The sequence below is a fragment of the Lolium perenne genome, chromosome 7 (assembly GCF_019359855.2).
Source record: "Lolium perenne isolate Kyuss_39 chromosome 7, Kyuss_2.0, whole genome shotgun sequence".
In the NCBI taxonomy this organism is placed as follows: Eukaryota; Viridiplantae; Streptophyta; class Magnoliopsida; order Poales; family Poaceae; genus Lolium; species Lolium perenne.
The window spans coordinates 51177878-51187784 of record NC_067250.2 but is presented as its reverse complement, the minus strand read 5'-3'; the positions used below and the strand labels follow the sequence as shown (position 1 = coordinate 51187784).

The 9907-nt window shown below is 43.4% G+C and overlaps 1 long non-coding RNA gene and 3 other non-coding genes across 4 annotated transcripts; all 4 read right to left on the bottom strand.

Annotated features, from left to right (window-relative positions):
* Window positions 1-1702: 1702 nt before the first annotated feature.
* On the bottom strand, window positions 1703-4572 carry LOC127317552 (uncharacterized). The gene is made up of 2 exons (XR_007861253.2): window positions 4320-4572; window positions 1703-1909 (listed from the first exon to the last, which is right to left on the bottom strand). It is a non-coding gene; the product is annotated as an uncharacterized lncRNA (long non-coding RNA).
* On the bottom strand, window positions 3657-3754 carry LOC127318145 (small nucleolar RNA R44/J54/Z268 family). The gene has a single exon (XR_007861700.1). It is a non-coding gene; the product is annotated as a small nucleolar RNA R44/J54/Z268 family (small nucleolar RNA).
* On the bottom strand, window positions 3842-3939 carry LOC127318147 (small nucleolar RNA R44/J54/Z268 family). The gene has a single exon (XR_007861702.1). It is a non-coding gene; the product is annotated as a small nucleolar RNA R44/J54/Z268 family (small nucleolar RNA).
* On the bottom strand, window positions 4120-4223 carry LOC127318146 (small nucleolar RNA R44/J54/Z268 family). Its single transcript, XR_007861701.1, has one exon. It is a non-coding gene; the product is annotated as a small nucleolar RNA R44/J54/Z268 family (small nucleolar RNA).
* Window positions 4573-9907: the final 5335 nt, after the last annotated feature.

The window sequence follows — 9907 nt, the reverse complement described above, 5'->3', positions numbered from 1 at the left end:
TTAATAAAAAAAATCAAGAAGTTGGCCTAAAATCATTAATGTGAACAGCACAATACATGGTATCATATGCTAGTATCATAATCTTCTTATATTAATTGATTTATAGAATCTCATTGCAAATATATGTACAAGATTTATTTAGCATTAAATTTTTCTAGTACTAGGTTCTATGATACGATATCTACCTATAATACTACTTCATGTCTCTCATCTTTAATCATCACATGATACTACCATTGTGGGTAGTCTTAATACTCCCAAAAGTTTCTGCGTTCATTTCTCAGCACTAGGAACTTGACTATTCTTGTATGACACGTTGTAGTATCTTCTAATATTGACTTAATAGAATGTATAAGAGAGCACTTTTCAATTCACCATCATCCCAAAAACATCAATTTGAAAAACTCATTTTGAATTCTACATGACTTATTTCTCATATTAAACCCATAAGCTCAATTAAGATGAACAGATTTTTAATTGCAAGAAATTACAATATAATTCTAACAGTAATTGTGCACCACCACATGGAGAGCCTTCACTGGCCACCACTCATTAGAAGCAGCGTCACGCGGGACCACCGCTCCTGTGCTGAGAATACACTGCTGGCAGGACACCACCTCATGCCTGCATAGTGCAGACCCATGGAGTCAGGTCGATTACAAGACTGTAGGACGAGGAGCAATTAGCAATAGATGTATCTCCAGGAACAGATTTTTCGATAAAAGGAAAATATTAATATCAATAAGATACAATTACACCCTGACTAAAACAACGCACCACCCTAATGGCATGCACACAGCCAAAAAAAACTAAAAAATAAAAGTCCCGCTACGGTATCTCGGGCCTAACAACAACAATACATCCACCGCCGAGACAACACCTGAATTACAGATTCTCCAAAAAACGACGTCTCCAAGAAGGAAACAGTGCTCAAACACCGTCGTCGTCCAATCAAAGATCTTAGGTTTTCACCATGAAGATAGTCCCGCTCTCAAAACAATGCCTCCACCAAGAGTATTGCCAGGTACAAACAGTTAAGGCCAGACCTTGGGTTTTCACCCTGAAAGGTAGGATTCTGCACTTCACCTGCGTTGTCGCCCCCACTTTCATACCGCTGCTGTGAAGCCCAGAACACCAAGCAAATCTCTCAACAACACGAAGACTTAAACCTCCATTAGCTAGTCCTCCCCTCCGGCTTTCATGAAATTCTATTCTTCCGACTTTCATCATGGATCCATAGTCACTTGATGTCAACACAGAAAAAGAGCTTCGCACCGCTCCCTCCAGAACCAATCGATCAGAATAAAAGCACGGATTCGCACGACCGAATACCTCCGATCCAGCAAACTCCAGGCAAAGCACTATTACATTCGCCGTCGGAGCCTTCCAAAACTCAACCCACCAGCCAGATCACGAGTCCAGACCTTCGTTAGGTCCTCCTCTTCACGCAAGAGAGACCCTAGGACATCTCCAGGAACAGATGCTTACATAAAGAGAAGATGGTTATACCATACACTGCCTGCAACAGTTACAATCTAATCCTAACAGTAAATGTAACTACTATCTAGATCCATATATATACCACCTCCCTCCTATGAAACATGCCTAAGAATTATTAAAATTCAGATGTATCTAGTAGTATCTAGTGTGTATACATCTAAATTTAGACAACTCCCAGACATGTTCAATGGGACTGAGGGAGTATTAAGTCAAGAATGTACATCACAATTACAAAGAATCAAATACAAGGTTGAGAATTTCACTTAAGTAAAAACAGTATGCTTGTACCACAAAACAAAAACTTAATCTTTGCTTCTCAAATCGCTCAGTTCTTCTAAATTAAAGTCAATAATCTTCATTCATGCATGACAACCAACAGATGCTACACCACATGAAACTTGCTCACATCCTGCAAAAATGGCCGACAGAGTTACAGAATGATATATCACCATGTACATTGCAGATGCAGATGGAAGACACAAGAGCACCAATATCCGTTAGCGAGAAAAGATCACAACAATGGATCTTGCAATGCACTGCAAAAGGATGCATGACAATACAGAAATCAAGGATGCAGAAGAAAAAAGGCATAACATAGATCCATGAAAATTCAGCAATTTAAGGTTGCAAATGTAATCATATTGCAATTCAAGGTTGCAGATGCATCATATTGCAATTCAAGGTTGCAGATGTTCAAGGAAATCATAAGTCAGGATAAAGAGGCACATTCTTTCTATCTGCAAAGCCTTCATACTTGTTGCGTCAACATATTTGTTCCCTAGAGACCACTTGGCCAGCTCGGCAGAAGGAAATAAGGGCATCTCCAGCGGACTCCCCCAAAAGGGGAAAAACCCATGCAAACAACCAAACACGCCCTTGATAGTCCAAGCATGAAAGAAACAGTGGTGGTTTGATGGCAGTAGCAAAAGGCTAATACAATTCGATCCACCAGAGTAGCCAAGAAGGCTTCAACAGAGAAATGTATTCAGATCTCTATTCTTATTTCTTAATAATCATCAGTCAGTTAGATCAGAATGTCACAATTACAAAGCACACAAAATTCAATCGCAAATCTCAACATAAAATGAGAACATCAAAACTATTTCTACAAATTCATGCATCAGAAAATAGGAAACACAGAAAATATCAGAATTGCTCAAACTAAGATTGTGTGCATTGAAGCCTTCATACTTTTTGCATCTTCAAATGCTCTGTCCGGAGCCCAACTACGGCTAGCAATAATGGAAGGAGATGTATATATATATAGATGTATGCATGATCCAGTTTACTCCTAAGAGAAAATGGAAGACTAGCTTTGGATTAGAGGAAGTTGGATCCACTACAGCAGCCAAGCAAGCTTCAACAGAGCAGAGAATCATATTCAGATCTCAAATCTGTAAGCTTATTCAGATATCAATTCTGTGGGCAGGTAATCACAAGGCTGGCAAAGTACACAGCATTCATTTATATGATAAAGAGCAACTCTGATATTCTTACTTCATTCCCATGTCTACTATCTTGTCCAAAGATAAGTAGTTGAATTCACACAGAAATTATATGCATACGTACCAGTGAAAAAAATTAACACGATTGTTAAGAACACCCAGTAAATCAAGATATGATGATTTTACAGCAAAACAACAGGAAATGACCAATGGAAGGTGGGGAGACGCAGACTAATATCAAATAATCCTTCAATCTAATGTAACATGATTCAAGTGGGGAAATTCATCAGATCTGCCAAAGCCTTCATAACTTTTGCTTCTACACATCCATTCCCGGAGCCCACTCAGCCTGCTATGTGCAAAATGTGTGTGTGTGTGTGTGCGTGCATGTAATTTACTCCTGAGAGAAACCCAGCAAAGAAACAAAGAAGGCTTCATAATCCTAGCACAGCGGCCAAGCGGGCTTCAACGGAGAAATGGATTAAGATCTCCGTTCTTTATGCTAATCATGAGGCTGGCAGTTCGGTTGATCCTCATCAATCGGAAAGTGCCTAAGATCAAGCACATCTCATGGCGAAATGCTGTAACTGTGTTGAACAAAGTTACATAGCAGCTAAACCAAAAAAAAGAAATATAGCACAATAGGAGAAAGAAAGAAAGAAAGAAAGAAAGAAGATCGAAGAAAAATTATAAGCAAAATGAAGAACGAGATTAGCATCAGAGATTCCCTTAGACGGATGCATCATTCGCGTCCCCGATTAAATCAGGAACGCTGCAGAGTCCCTGTCTTACTTGTCGTCATATGCTAGTTATGTTAATGCCGATTTGTTGCAACACACAAGTCAGTCAGATTCAGACCATTCAGGTAGAGATTGAGAGACTAGAGAAAACTTATATTAGCATCAGAGATTCCCATAGACGGATGCATCATTTGCGTCCAGGATTTGAATCGGAGCGCTGCAGAGTCCCTGTCTTGCTTGTCATCACACGCTATTGTACTAATTTCGTTCATATGGCAAATAAAAAGTACTTTCGGACACTAACCATGTTTATACACGGCAAACTAAATCTGTCAGATTCACAGACATTAATGTAAAAATACAGAAAAAACTGAAAAACGGGCAGTACAAAAAAATGCACATAAACAAAGATGAGTAGTGGAAACAATCTTATACTAGCATCAGAGATTCCCATAGACGGATGCATCATTCGCGCTCCCGAATCGATTTGAATCGGGGGCGCTGCAGAGTCCCTGTCTTGCTTGTCGTCATGTGCTAATTTTGCTCGTGGTTGGTGAAATTTTGCAAGGAACGGGGAAAGGAGAAGTAAACGACGCACGATGAAAAAACACAAAGAAGAGCATGCAGAACGAACTGGGATTAGCTCCAGAGATCCCACTGAGTTCATCGTGCCTATGTCATCCCCGGATCTGGATCTAGGGGCGTGATTTGGGATGTGGGGAATCGTTGGAGGATTGAACCATTGCGGGCGATTTCCGGCTGAAGAGTGAGAACGGGAGAAGCTAGGGTTTGGTCAGGGGTATATAGTGGGAAAAGCTGGAAGCATCAATGGGCTGGGCTTCGTTTTGTAATGGCCTGCCTTTTCCGTGACCTATGTCCGGAGATAGTAGCTGAGGCCCGACGAGACCCAAATTGTTCATACGTACACGCCGAGCAATAGCTGGGCCGGCCCCTCCCTTGCTTCATAGTAAGTTGTCCGGAGATGTCAGGCCTCTGCCCTAAAAACAGAAACCAATGCCCCACCAACTAAAAACCGGTGAAAACCCTGATTCACCCTATGGCGAGAACAGGAGCTCAAAAGCAGTTTAGCAGACCCTTGACGAGCACCTTTGTCCTCGCTTCAGAAGCCGTCACCACCATCGAACCGTTGGTCCATCTTCAAGGTAGAGATAGCCCTTGCTAGTCTTGTTGTCGACTCCACCATGGAAAGATCTATCGTCATGTATGACTCAACGTAGTACCTATCAGCCAGGCATGACTTGATATCTCCTCCAACCTCTAGTTCCTCCATCTGGATGTTGCTCCCAAAGACAATGACCTTAAGAGGGAGAGTGGCGCCAATAACGTCGCCATTGTCCGAGCCATGTTACCCAGATCTAGGGTTCCCCCCGGAAGCAGCTCAAGTGGAGTGGAAGCAGACCGCAAAGACGGTGCCCTCAACATGGTGAACGGTGACATGGGTATACCCTTCGGGTACCCATTATTGGTATACCTGGATCGGCTCGGCCCAATATGGAGAAGGCCCAACAAGGCAACCCGAAGAAGTAGTCGACTAGGACTCTTGTAAAACCCTAGGCTGGTTGCATATATAAAGCTAGTCAGGGCACCCGAAATAAGGGGGACAATAGATAGACAACATAGCTCCGCCTACGGCGGCACCCTGTAAACAAATCTATGATCATATACTGGATTGCTAGCAGCACGTAGGGATCCTCCACCGAGGGGACCCGAAGCTGGGTACGTCGTGTGCCTAATCTCGTTCCCGGAATCTCCATCGTCGCTCTCTCCCGAAATCCAAGTCTACAATACGTAGGCATTGCCGAGGTGATCCCTCATCAATTGGCGCCGTCTGTGGGAATTGCGACGATTGGATTTTGTCATTCGGGCGGGATCCAACAAGTTCATCATCAACAACGTTCAGATTGCGTGTGGAAATTTTTTTTTGTCGAGTTCGTCATCAGCTCTGTCAACGACCAGCCGAAAAGATTTTTTGGCGCAGATTCGTCAGGCTAGTTCGTCCGTCCGTGGAGCTACGCTTCGTCACCAACAAAACTGCAATTTTATCATGGTCGTGGGATTCTGGTGATTGGGATCTAGACGGAAGTCATCGGCAGCGGCTGCAGGGCGTGCTTGGATACGTAGTCAAAATCTAGCGGCTCGTTTCTCATATACGTAGGACCTGGCCGTCACCAATGTTTCCGTCATGCCGATCTAAACGGGCGGAGTATCAAATACCAAGAAAAGAAAGGAGCGGTTAGGTTAAAGTGGAGCACTTCGTGGCAGACTTTGTTTTCCACAAGGATAGCACGCCACGCTTTGGCCTGCCAAAACAAGCCGAGAATTATGGAGGCTCGCGACGCCGCAAATTGATTCTCTTCATCGCGATTTCGTCCGAGACTGGAACCATCAGGTCCTATTTTTCTAATCGATTACTCTTTATTAATTGAGTTAAATATTTTTTAGCTCGTGCTATTATTTGCACACAGTTTTTTGCGTCGTAATATAACTGCAGATCAGGAACAAACTTCAATTACTTTGTTGTGTCGCCCCTGTTCGCCATCACGTGTCTACCACCGCGCACTCGACGCTGCGCAATCACCACATTCGGGAGCTCATCCGTTGAGGATCCGACATATTAACTGTGCCCACTTCATCGACTACATCAGCAATGACGACTACTTCTAGCCAGACGTCGCGCAACTACGTTCGCCAAAACTATTGCTAATCGCATGGCACGTGGAGTAGTTCAGCTAAGCTTAATTTCATACGTTTCAGATATGCATATTTTTATGGCTAATCATTTTCGTACAAGATATACTTGATTGCTTTTATTTTGTACCGGTGAATTATCGGGCCACTTAGCGATATACTTCGTCCTCACGGCGTACATCGGCTTCGGAGGAACTAAAATCACCATCGACCATGAACATTATTACATCGGCGTCATCTGCTGCGGCATCGGCTTTTATCAGTTTCAACTACTTCACCATAACACATTCGCCTCGCTCGGGGGCTCATCATCGCGCACCCACCAGCGCGCACTCATCATGGTCGGGGGCATACCCCTCGAGGATCCATAACATCATGTGCGTCTTCTTCATCGACTACCTCTGCTATACCGACTACGCCTGCTTCATCGACTGCGTCCGCCATACGAGCTGCTTACAGTTGACTCCGCCGCACCCGATAAAAAAGCTAAGTGTTTCTCTTTCAAGAGTCAACTATTATTTACTTTCGCCATACCCAAATACTCGGAGGCTGTACCATTACAATATTAGAGCAAATTCACCCAACACTGGGGGTTGTGCCATTACTTCGTTACCACAAATATACTCGGTTACTTGGTGGATTTATTTTCTTCGGCTCCGGATATATCTTCTCCGGTTCAGTGGAATTATTCTCTTCGGCTCAGTGGATTTATTTTCTTCGGCTTAGTGAAATTATCTTCTTCGGCTCAGTGGATTCATCTTCTTCGGCTTATTGGATTTTGCCTTCGTCGGATTTATCTTATAAGGTTATCATTGGTTTCCTCTAATATAATACTACCCGATGAGCTTCCGGGTCAATGGATTCATCTTCTATGGCCATTACTGGATTTATTTTCTTCGGGTCAATGGATTCATCTTCTATGGCCATTACTGGATTTATTTTCTTCGGGTCAATGGATTCATCTTCTATGATATCAGCGGATTCATCTTCTATGATTATTACTGGATTCTTCGGGCCAATGAATTCATCCTCTATGATATCAACGGATTTATCCTCAATATATGCTCTATATTTAATGGCATCTTCAATATGGATTCATCTAAAATACTTCATCTGGGATTCATCTTCGTATATTATTGTCTATGGCTTCATCTTAAATGGCTTCACCAAATATGACGCCGCGACTCCATCAACTTATTTCGACGTCACGCCTAACTCTCGGGGGCTCGACAACGATTTCGCCTCGGGTCACGACTGCGACACAACAATCATGACATCACCTCAGCAACGCTTGGGGGCTCGGCTATTTCTTCATCAACAATTTCGCGGCATCCACTTTTGCTATTTGGTGGTTTCTACTTTGGCTAGATTTCTTATCTACACTCGAAGACTTCATCATGCATCGACTTCGTCGTGTCCAAAAAGCTAAATGTTCTTTTATTTTGCACAAAGTTGATTATCGTTTACTTTCGTTGCACCCGATAGTTGGGGGCTGCGCGACATATATTCACTTTACATATCATCGAATCTGAGCATCTGACACCGCATGCGAAAAAGAGAGTCAAGGGAAAGATAGAAAAAGTTTGTTTATTTGTGCAGGAGAAAGCAAAATTCAAAGTATATAAGAGAGAACCCGACGAAATTGTCTACAGGGAGAACTCGACGAAATTGTCTTCAAGAAAGAACAGGACCCGAAGAATTATCCTCAAGGAGGTCTCGAAGAATTATCTTCAAAGAGATCCCGAAAAATTATCTTCAAGGAGGTCCCGAAGAATTATCCTCAAGGAGGTTTCGAAGAATTATCTTCAAAGAGGACCCGAAGAATTGTCCTCAGGGAGGACCCGAAGAATTATCCTCAAAGAGGACCCGAAGAAATTTTTCTGAAGGAGGAACTCGACGAAATTTTCATCAAGGAGGAACCCAAAAAAAAAAAGTTGGACAAATCTTCGGGTTCATTAACTCGGTCATATTGTTCCGAGCAAGAGCATCGTTGATGTACCTGACAATATAGAAGAACCAATATATTCGGCTGTCTCATCAAGCCCGAGAGAAAAATAGAAGAACCCGCAAAATGGGTCATTGCATCAGTCGAAAGAGGCACTTGACAAAATATTCTCAGAGCGCCAAAGTCGCGAATAATCTCTGAATGCCACAAAACTCTGCGAAGGTAAGACCCCGGGATCCGTCCTGTGTGGCGTGGCATCGCCAAAGACTGCGCTCTGCTACTTTTTTCCACATCAACAGATGTGAAGAAATATCCCGGCGGACGCGCTGTGGACCCGATAACATTACTGGAATTCGGATCATGGTAAGTCCTTAAGCGGCACGTGACGAATTACGCCAGGTCCCGAGATCATGTCCAGGGACGTGATTGATACGTCTCCAACGTATCTATAATTTTTTATGTTCCATGCTAGTTTTATGACAATACCTACATGTTTTGTTCACACTTTATATCGTTTTGATGCGTTTTCCGGAACTAACCTATTGACGAGATGCCGAAGTGTCAGTTCCTGTTTTCTGCTGTTTTTGGTTTCAGAAATCCTAGTAAGGAAATATTCTCGGAATCGGACGAAATCAATGCCCAGCATCCTATTTTTCCACGAAGCTTCCAGAACACCCGAGAGCCAGCAGAGTGGGGCCACAGGGCCACCAGATGACAGGGTGGCGCGGCCAGGGCCTGGGCCGTGCCCCCCTATTGTGTCACCGCCCCGTCAGCCTTCCGACTCCGCCTCTTCGCCTATTTAAAGGTCCCTGACCTAAATCTTCGAGACGAAAAAGCCATGGTACGAGAAACCTTCCAGAGCTGCCGCCATCGCGAAACTCCAATTCGGGGGACAGAAGTCTCTGTTCCGGCACCCTGCCGGGACGGGGAATTGCCCCCGGAGTCATCTCCATCAACACCACCGCCATCTTCATCAACGCTGCTGTCTCCCATGAGGAGGGAGTAGTTCTCCCTCGAGGCTAAGGGCTGTACCGGTAGCTATGTGGTTAATCTCTCTGCCATGTACTTCAATACAATGATCTCATGAGTTGCTTTGCATGATTGAGATCCATATGATGAGCTTTGTAATCTAGATGTCGTTATGCTATTCAAGTGGATTTTACTTATGTGATCTCCGGAGACTCCTTGTCCCACGTGTGTAAAGGTGACAGTGTGTGCACCGTGTGGGTCTCTTAGGCTATATTTCACAGAATACTTATTCACTGAGTTATGATTTGAGTTGGATGTCTCTATGAAATTGTGGTGTGTTAGTACCTCCTATGAATGCTCAAAGTGACAGCGTGGGGTGTTCATTAGTACTTGGGAATACATCTTTAAGGTTTGCCTACATGATGAATTAGAGTTCGTTATCTTGCCAGAGAGTAATTCGGAATAGCATAGTGAAGTGCTTATTTATATTCCATTATGATTGCAATGTTGAGAGTGTCCACTAGTGAAAGTATGATCCCTAGGCCTTGTTTCCAAATACTGCAATCATCGCTTGTTTACTGTTTTACTGCATCTTTACT